Source organism: Sciurus carolinensis (genome assembly GCF_902686445.1).
Source record: "Sciurus carolinensis chromosome 14 unlocalized genomic scaffold, mSciCar1.2 SUPER_6_x, whole genome shotgun sequence".
Classification (NCBI taxonomy): Eukaryota; Metazoa; Chordata; class Mammalia; order Rodentia; family Sciuridae; genus Sciurus; species Sciurus carolinensis.
The window spans coordinates 7,190,428-7,200,827 of NW_025920104.1; the positions used below are offsets into that span (position 1 = coordinate 7,190,428).

The 10,400-nt window shown below is 47.4% G+C and overlaps 1 pseudogene; it reads right to left on the reverse strand.

The window, feature by feature from the left end:
* Nucleotides 1-5,503: 5,503 nt before the first annotated feature.
* LOC124973122 (atypical chemokine receptor 3-like) lies at nt 5,504-6,596 on the reverse strand (annotated as a pseudogene).
* Between the last annotated feature and the right edge of the window lie 3,804 nt (nt 6,597-10,400).

Genomic DNA, 10,400 nt, shown 5'->3' on the forward strand with positions numbered 1-10,400 from the left:
GTCCCACGGCATGACAGATAGGAAGGAAGAAGAATAGGCTCCAAGGACCCTCTTGAATACATTCCTGGGGTGCCCAGGGGTTGTTGAAGTCCTTGCCCAAACAATGACCTTATTGACTAATGGTAGATTTTTCCTGGGGCAGGGTCTCTCCCCAGCTCTATTGATGTCTTGGTCTGGTACTTTGTGTCATGGAGTGCTTCTGAACACCCTGGGATGTGAAACAGCACTCTTGGCCTCAACACCTGATCGTCAGTCCATGCCCTGCCCAACTTATGACAACCAAAGTGTCTTTAGACATTGCCACCTGTCTCCTGGGTGACAAAGTAGCAGTTTGAGGTGGATGGGCCTCACCTTTTTAGTCACTGCCCACAGGTAGACACTTCTCCCTGTGGCTCTGGAATGCATTGCTGTGAAGAAAAATGCAGACAATGCCCAGAAAATGCAAACAGAGCATGCTGCCTGAGTATGGATGGTGTATGCCCCAGGTACACTGAAAAACACTTTGCAGGGACTGAGCCACAATCCTATGAAGCAAGACCATCTCCATCTGACTCCACAGCAAGGAACTTAAGGTTTAGCAAAGTGAAACCTTCCCCTTCTCCCAGGACAGTAGGCAGTGGAGACTTTGGGCTTTACCTCTGAATGCCCTGACTGTAGCGGAGTCCCAAGACTTACAGAAGTTGGACCTCTACCAGACCCCTGGGTTCCTGCCTCCTGGAGACCAAGGAAGCCTCCAGGGGCAGTGACGATAACTCACTGCTCTGCCAGAGATGAACAACATGTCCAAAGGGTCTCATCCCTGGTTCCTGGGATAAGCACTCATGGGAGACCTCAAGGGACCTAGAGCTCTGGAACAGACAAGAACAGGTTCCTTGGTGCCCAAAGAGTTTCACATCCAGCATCCTCAGTGCCTCACTTTTCTTCTTCACTTGAGAAAGCCCAGGGTGTGTTGAAAACAAGTCACTTACATGTGGATCTAGATGGAAAGTATTTGACACTGACTCCCAAGAACAAACCACATTGGGGACCTTTGATGCTTCACCCAACAAGGAGGGAATGGTGAGTGTGGAGACTTTCCCTCTCTCAAGGCCAGTGGTGGCTCCAGCAAGCAACACCCAGGCAACCAAGGCAGCTTTCCTCCTAGCTCTAAAGTCCACCCACACCTGGGGTTCCAGAAGTCATCAGTGGCTGAGGTGGTAATAGCTTTCTTGCCACCTCAAGAGACTAGTGTTTTAAAGACCTGGCCACCAAAAAGGATGAACCTACAACAGAAGAATTTCAGACTCTCTGCTCTCTGGAACCCCAGGAGGCCAGAGTTCTCCCCAGTCTCCTCCCACTGGATCTGCACCTGGCACGAGTGCTTCATCTGCCTCCCTGTCCACATCTAGGGTGGAATGGAAGTCCTGTTCCATCTTGGAGGATGAACCTTCAAACTGCTGTATCTTCTGTATCCCCTCACCTACATCTCCAATCTCTGACATTACTCCAGGGAAGGATGTTGCAGTCAAATTCAAAGTAAAGCTTTGGAGAACAGATAACCTGGAATCCATCAGTAAGTCTTGGAGTCACAGACAGGATGGAAAAGGGAATTTCTAGAAGGATCAGGGATTACCTAGTCACTGGGGTGTCCCAGGATGGAGGCTGCACACCCTGGAGATGGTAGGCCACAGGGATGTCTCAAAGTCCTGGGTCAACAGAGACAATGTGCTTTGGCCCCATAGGGAGATGGAAGCTTCCCTTAAAGCAAAAGGCACAGGTTGCTGAAACCAGGTGCTTTTCAGGCTTTACCATCTGTTGTGAGTGATTTGTGCAATTAGCACAAAGGCACATGCTTGTGTCTTTCTGGGATGTCAGAACGTGGTGTGTAACAATAAATTCACAAGCTATACCAATTCCCGGGGCTTTAATTCACTGAGTACTCAGGATTCGAAAGAGGTCATGATGTGACAATCACATGTTCTTTTACTCTATTCCAATCTTAATTACTAATAACACTCAAGGCACAAACCACACATCACACAAAGATAGAGATGTCACAAAATGGCTGAGGAAGGGTTAACAGTGGCCACAGAGTTTATAGAGTTCCCAGTGAGATCAAAGTGGGAGCAGATACAAATGCAGGTTGCCCAGGGGCACAGAGCAAAGGAGCCCATGGCATGGGGTCAAAGTCAGGGTCCTGATGGCAGGCAGTTTCACAAGGATGGGTTAATCAGGAAGTGTGAACTAGCTGAAGTCCCAAAGCCCCTCAATGGTTCTCCTGTTGACCTCCCGAGTTTCTGGTCTGTTGACTCCTGATGGGTCCACTGGGGAGTATGATAGGATGGTGGATCAGTATGAAACTCTCTGCCACTGTCTCAGGAGCCTCTCCTGGTGTTCAGGTGAGGAGGCTGCATGGTTAGGTCATCTGCAGTGTCTGGTAAGCTCACGGTCCTGATTTCCCAGATGTGGGTCTGATACACCCACGTGCCCATGTGCATCTGATAATAAATTCACAGGTAGTGATTTTTATGAACATGATTAATTTATCCACTTATTTGTGCCTTATTCTTGTGCTGTCCAGCAGGGTTTATTCTTTTCTTTCTTATTTCTCAGTATGTGGTACTCAGGGTTGAACCCAGTAGCCAGGCACCATTCCACTGAGCTGCACCTCAGATCTTTATTCTCTATTTTGAGACAGGAACTCACTAAGCTGCCCAGGTTGGCCTAGAACATGTCATTCCACTTCAGCCTCCCATGTGGCTGGGGTACAGACATGCACCACTGCGCCCTGTTGGGGTCACTCCTCCTGGTCAGTTTTGCATGCCCATCATCTGGTGATCATCCACATGTACAGACAAGGCACCTAGTTGTTCTGCTCAGCACTTGCACTCAGAAGGGGGTAGCTCAAGGCACACTGCCCCCATATTACAAAACGGGGTAGCTCAGGGCTGGGCATGCTGTTGTGCACAGCCTGGAGGGGCTTGGCTGGCACAGACCGTTCTCCACACCCTCCAGTCATCCTCTGCACCTCAGCCTGGGAGTAAGCAACTGAGTGGTTATCCTGGGCTACAGAGTTGTAAAATAGGAGTCTATGATTCCTTGTGGGGGACAGCAGGAGCCACCAAAGTAGGGTGACACAGGTGACCTCTGAGTGGAAAAGAACCCCCACCTACCCCCGGCACTATACATCTGCCTACAGCATACCTAAACTCCTAGGCAAGGAGAGGTCAGACCTGAGTGGGAGGGGCCTGAATACTGAACTTAATAAATTCAGTGTGTTTGTTCCATCTCTGGCACAGCTAAGCATGTGGATTGTGATTTATACCCGCCTCCTCCCCTCCTCACCTACATTCACTGTTTGGGGAGTTTTCTGTTTGCACCTAAACTCTAGAAGCCTCAGAGCAAACATGAATGCATTTTCAAGGTCAGAACGTGTACTGGTTCATGATTTCCCCAACTTTACCCTTCCCTTACCTTATTTTTCCCTCATCTTGTGTTTTAGCATAGTGTTCTATTATCCCAGCGTTCCTGTGGTGTTGTCCCACTATTATGCTATTTGGACCAAGGCAGGAGTGCACACACCTGCGGGCTTCATTGTGTCAGGCAAATTGGAGCCAGTGAGTCACTGCCTGGGCCTCAGAATTCAGACTGTGCAGCCTTGGCAAGAAATAGGTTCCCTCCTGCAGGTGGCGCCATCTGCAGCCCCAGGGACTGCTGGGCTGAGAGTGGGTGAGCCCACGTGCACAGTCACTAGCTCTGGCTCTCAAGAGGACCCTCCTTGGTGCTGGCCCACAGACGGCCTCACCCATGCTGGGGTGGAAAGGGCTCTTCTCTGAGCTTCCACCTGGAAGCCAGGTCTGCAGAAGTCTGCAGTTCCTGTGGCTCCGTGGGGAGGTCAGCTGTTCTGAGGATACTCTTCTGAGTAACAGTCACAATGCAGGATTCTGTGGCCATGCACAAGCCAAAAATCTGCTCATTGCATGGCCTCAAGGGTAGTCAATAGTTTTCCCTTAGCCAGTTTCACTTTCTGCAGTTTCAGTTAATTGCAGCCAAAAAGTGCTAAATGGAAAATTCTAGAAATACATAATTCCTGTTTTAAAATGAGTTTTATTACAGAATGTTGTTAAAATTATTCTACTTTATTCTCAGTAATTGTTGTTGATCTCTGTGTCTAATGTACAAATTAAACTTACCATAATTGTACATATCTTGGAGAAAACATAGTAAACATACAAAATACACACACAGGATTGGCTGCCTCCATGTCTTGGGGTCTTGGGACGTACCCGGGGTACACAACAGGGAACCACTGTAATTAACTGGTCTATAGTAGACAGAAAATCTGCACAGGAAGTGTTGGTCAGAGGTCTCTTCGAAAGGAAAAAGAGCACTTGTACCTCCAACCCTCAGCAGAGACTGTGAGGGGCTGTGATGGGTGGCCCTGGGAGCCCAGGAGTCCTGGCAGACCCAGGCCACACATTTCCTGCACTGCTTCTGCCTCCACAGACACCTCGCTGCACACTGCCCACCACCTCCCTTCCCAACTCACCACCACCTGAAAATCTTCTAAGAAACACTCAGTTTCTTGAATGTTATGCCTTTATGCCACTAATCTACACTAACCACCTGGGTTTTACTTTATGGTGGTTCTCTCTTCAAATATGTTTATTCAGCTGGCCTGTGTATGCCATGTACATCCACATATCCACGTATTGTCATCATGAATGCTGTCTCAAGGCCAAGTATGCTTTCGCAAATGAGATGTGAATGCACTTTTAGGAAACAAAGTTCTTTATTAAAAAATAACTTACAAATTAAGAGAACTCTGTTCATTTTGTGCACAGGTTTTCAGACTGGTACAGTCTTTTGTTTAAAATGTAACTCTGTGATAATATTAGTGTACCAGACTGCATTACACAGTAGTTTTTATCTATATCCTGTGCTTGTACAACACACCACAAAGATATAAAACTATTGTAAATAAAACTTTTCAGCACAACTGGCATATATATGTACATTTTATTTATATATATATAATTTTAATCAGCTAACAATTAATTAATGTTATACTTAGTCAAAACTGAATTCAAACTAACCTTAAAAGTACTACCATCTGAGTATATTAGCATTATACCTCCCGTAGGATATTTAAAATATATTTAACTTCCAAATACATTTATAAGGTATGCCAGTAGTGAGAAAATAAAGACTTAAAACTTGAATACAATCACCATATAAAAATTTCAGGAAGTGCCGAAGGGTCTATTGTACAGGCAAGCCTGTCCTGAAGCTGGCTTTGACACACAGTGCTGGCTGCATAGCACAGCTCTGCCTTTGCAAAAGTGTCAGAATGCACAGCCCAGTAACAGCTGCAGTGGCATGGAAGAGAGGAGGATGCACAATATCACACCTTCTCTTCGTGTCACTTGGGCGTTCATCCCAAAACTCCCTTAATCTCCTCTGGAAACCATGTGGCCCCAGGCCATGTTCACAAACTCCCTGTCCCTGGCCACTGCAGAGCGAGTCATTTGGTGTTCTGCTCCAGCGCCAAGCACTCTGTCTCTGACACTCTGGAGGTGTCAATGACCTCACTGAGTCCCGTTTTGGCAGAGTACTTGAAGACAAAGGCCTTCATCAGCTTGTACCGATAGCTGCGGTTGATGAAGCTGTAGAGCACGGGATTGACAGAGCAGTGCACCAGTGACAGGCACTGTGTGGCATGCAGTGCTGTGAAGAGTGCATTCTCCAGCTGGCAGGTTAAGGGGAGATAGTGCAGGATGGAGAAGATGTGCAGGAGCACCACCATGTGGTAGGGGAGCCAGCACACCATGGAAGACCACCACATAGGAAAAGATGATCTTTTGGCTACTGTGCTTCTCTTGGTCACCTGACACCAAGATGGCTCTGGTGAGTATTAGGTAGAAGATAGCTATGATGGAGAAGGGGACAGCAAAGCCCAAGACAACAGAGACCAGCTCCATGCCAATTAGCTACTCCTTGATGCTGTGCTCAGGGTAGAAGGACCAGCAGTAGGTCTCATTGTTGGAAGCAGATGTGACGGTCTTCAGGTAGTAGGTGTTGGGCACAGACACACAGAAGGCTAGCAGCCACACCAGGACACACAGGATGCAGTGCACCATCTTCTTCCTGTGGTTGGAGGTGCTGGTGAAGTAGGTGATGGAGAGGTAGCAGTCTACGCTCATGCAGGTGAGGAAGAAGATGCTGCCAAAGAGGTTGATGGAGAAGATGAGGTGTGTGCAGTTAAGCTCACCCATGGGCCACTGATTGTGCTGCAACCAGTGGCCCAGGCTGACCACCCAGACTGGGATGGTGAGGACCACCCACAGGTCTGCAATGGTAACGTTCAAGATGTAGCAGTGGGTGGCGTAGCCTGTGGTCTTGACCTGGATGTTCACCCAGACCACCACAGAGTTGGTGATCATGCGGATCACAAAGATGAAAATGTAGATGAAGGAAAGCACACAGAACAGGATGCTCATGTGGGGCATGACAGGGCACTGCACTGTGTCCACCAGGATGCAGTCACTGCTATTACATGGCCAGCTGAAGTCAGTGAGGTTCCCTGGCTCCATGTAGTCAAAGAGATTCAGATCCATGGTGGGCAGGAGCAAGAATGACCTACAGTGAGCCAGAGACATGTCAGAAACACTCAGTAGGGAAACTCAACTTCCAGTCAGAACACTTTTCCAGGATCCTGATAAGGCCCAGTTGTTTTGCCTAAGTTTCTGAGGTGTCCTCAAAAAGAAAGTAGAAAAGAAACAAACCCATGAGAATGGTGTCACACAAAATAAACAACCAGAGACTCATCTGCACAGTGCCCAAAGACAGAAATTGCATTTGTTTTCTACCTTTTCATGACTGTGTTCTCAAGACACCCTCAGCCTGGCTGTGCCCAGGGTATGAAATCAACATGGTACAGGGCCAAAGAAACATCAGGCTGCTGAGCCTGGCCACAGCAGTGTTGATGGCCTGCTCCTTCTCAGCTGGGGACAGGAGCTATTTTATCTAGGTCCCCCAAGAATGGCAGGGTTGGTCGCCACTGGCATGCTGAATTACAAGTATCCTGCTCTGGAGTCTGGATGAAAGCATTTCAAATCCTCAACCCAATTTGCATTTACAACATGACTTAGCACTTATTACCTTTCTCCAAAACTCATGTGCAAACCTACATCTTTGGTCCTTTAGTGTCAGCCATGAGGACAGTTGGAGCTTGGTCAGCATGTGTGCAATGTCCTGCAGCCCAAACACACCACAAAACCACAGACTCAGGTGGCTGAGAAATGTCAGCTGAGAGCACCATCCAGTCACCTCAGGACCTGACCTGCACCTAGTTTTCCATTCTTTAATTTTTTCAAATGCTGCATGAGTGTGTGCCAAGACCTGAAGCACAGAGGTCACCTCCTGCAGTCTTTCTGAAGAGCTGATATCTACCAGTTTCTCCCTGCTAACCCAGCTCCATGGTCAGCACTTCAAAGCCAGTGAGGGCTTGGTCATAGGTAGCCCCACTTCTGGAGTGACTCTTCACAGATATGGTGAGAGCTTCCAGGAGCTCTCCTCTAGTGTCTTTCTGTCTCTTGACAGCCCTGATGTTCCACCAAGCTGTGGTTCTGGGTTGGTGTCACCACACAAAAACCTCACTGCGTGCTGAGAAAAGTGAAAGACAGGGACACCAGCCCTGACTCCTCCCCTCCAGGTAGGCAACAGTTCTGTACCTGCCTCAGGTGCTGGCTGGCCAAGAGTCAGGCTAACCTGCCAGGCTATTCAGAGTGAGTCCAGGTTACACACAGGAACTCCCGCAGGAGCCAGGACAAGAGTCAGTGGGTGCCAGGTGGACTTGCCAACTGACTGAGAAACCAGGGTAGGGACATTCCCAGGTTGGAATTCTGACTCCTCCACCCAATAGTCTCCAACTTAAGACTCACTGGTTACCCTGCTTGCATCTGCTACAGTAAGACAGCAGCACCCACCTCAGCATTACCTTAGGGACAAGGCCTAGCCCAGAGTCTGTCAATAGCAGATGTTCATTGAGCCATCACCCACCACTGGCCAGGTGGAAGCAATCGACTTCTTTCTCCCCTTTAAAAGAAAAGCAAAACCTCGCCTGGTTCTTCTCATTGTACAAACTAGCTCTTACTGACTGCATAATAAAATCCCCACAGAGGGTCCAAGAGTTCAGAGAGAACATGCAGCCGGACAGGGCATCTTTAGGAAAGCATGAAGAAAGTCCCTGAGGACAGATGACTCTTGCTGCCTGCCAGAAGCACCTCCACAGTCTCAAAATGCTCAGAAGGCCACCCCCTCTTGAATTCCAAGAGACCGTCACAGGCCTGGGTACCTCCTGTGTGGGATGTAGGTGGTCATGCACTCCTCTCCAGGTGGCCTAACTCAGCCTCAGTGTTCTCCATGCCGATGGAAGGTCTGGGCATCCAGGGCAGCCACATGCCCTCTGCTCCTCCATGGTGTGGGTCACTGGCCCTGTAACCAGGAAGGAACCCACAGCCCAGTGACTCCCAGTATGTGGAAGCTGACATGAAGGCACAGGGGGGCACCCAGAGGGTATCGCACTCCCTGCCCGCAGAGAGATAAGACACAGGCCTGGTTCTTTTGAGCTCTTTATTTTGCGCGCTTCTTCCTCATAGTTCTTTCTTTGTTCTCTTTCTTTGTGGAACTTACACTCCAATATATACAGTACTTGTAACCAATCAGCATTTTCGCACGAGGGGAAAGCATTAACATATACAGGCAGCGAAGGCAGGCATATAGTGGACCTGTACTGTCCATCAGGGAGCTTAGCCAATCCCTGGAACTTCCTCAAAATAATGTCAGTTGTTTGTGCAAAAGTTAACTGCTCTGGCTCACTGCCAGGCGCCATCTTAGCCTTGCCACACCTAGGGCCAGGGGTCCGGCCGAAACCCCGACAGTTCCCCCTTTTCTCTTTTAAAAAGAAAAGGAAAGCTCGGGACCGTGCCTGTCTTAGGCGGAGTGGTCAACCACCGTCCTTACCCGTCATCGGATAACTGTAGAGCATGCTACAGCTCCTGTCTTAGGTCGGTACAGTGGTCACCTCCTTCCTTACCCGTCTGGCTAGCGATCCAGCCTCGTGAGCCATACTTGTGGGGAACTGCCGGCCTCTAGGGCAGCTATGGCCTGATGGAAGATGATACGATCTCTAGCTTGAACTCGGCGCATGTGCATGATAAAGCGTGTGAGGAAGACAACAGCAACAACCATGAACATACAAAAGGCTCCCATACCTGCCCATTGTTTTACAAAACTGAAAGAAGAGGAAAGCCAACTTAGCACTTCGGACATAGGGGCTACATTAACTCTAGTAGCATTGAGGCTAACAATTTGAGATCTAAGAATAGCAGTAAGATTATCAAATGTATAAGACCAATTTGTTTGTAGCTGAGCAGACAAGATTCTAGACAAGTTTGCTGCATAGCTGAAGTTATGGTAAGCTACAGGTGTAACGCACAGTCCCGCCAGATGATAACAGTTCCTGTAAAATGTCCATTTGTTCTTGAAGTAAGTCCACTCGCTGGTTCATAAGGAGTATGCCTGCTGTTAGATGTTGGTTTAGGGTCTCTTTAGTCTGTAAGGCTGCAGCTATATTTTCGGCCAAGTGATTGACTGCTGTTGCTGTAGGTATGGCAGTTGCTAGTGCTGCTGTTGCAGAAACCACTATTGCAGTGACCATAGCCGCTGTGATGTCAAATTCTCTCCTGTTTCTTGATAGTAACACTGGCAATTTTGCATCTGTAACAGAGACTGGTACTAGTAGGAAGGTAGGAACACACATTAAGTCTGCCAGCAGGAACCTAGAAGCATTTTAGCACAAATCTAAAGTACAATTGAAAGAAGCAGTTGTTTGTTACATAGTTGAACTGTTCCTCCTAAGAGACTAAAAGAGGTAGTAAGTTAGTTTATTCCGTGGAAACACACAAACTGAGCCGCAGCTCCAGTAAAGCACCGGGTTACCCTTATTACCCAGAGTTAAAAAAAACCCCAAACAAAGAGACAAAGAGAAAGTTTATCTTTAGGGGACCTGAAGGTCTCCTCTATTCCCCCTTTTTGTTTATAAAGAACATTTTTGAGGGTGAGATGTGTATGTTCAACAATACCTTGTTTTTGTGGGTTATAAGGTACATCTGTGGTTAGAGTTATTTTAATTTTAGTGAGGAATTGGTTCTTACCAATTTTAGTTTTTAAAGAAAAATTTAGACTTTATAACATAGTACAAATTTTTAACAGTTGCTTAACCATAATTGTATAAACCCCTATTTTTAATAAAACTTAAGAGACACAAAGTTAAGAATAAATTGGTGTTTTTAAGAAATCCTTGTCATTTTACCATGTCATTTTACCATATAGATTAAACTTTGGCTTATATCAGAACA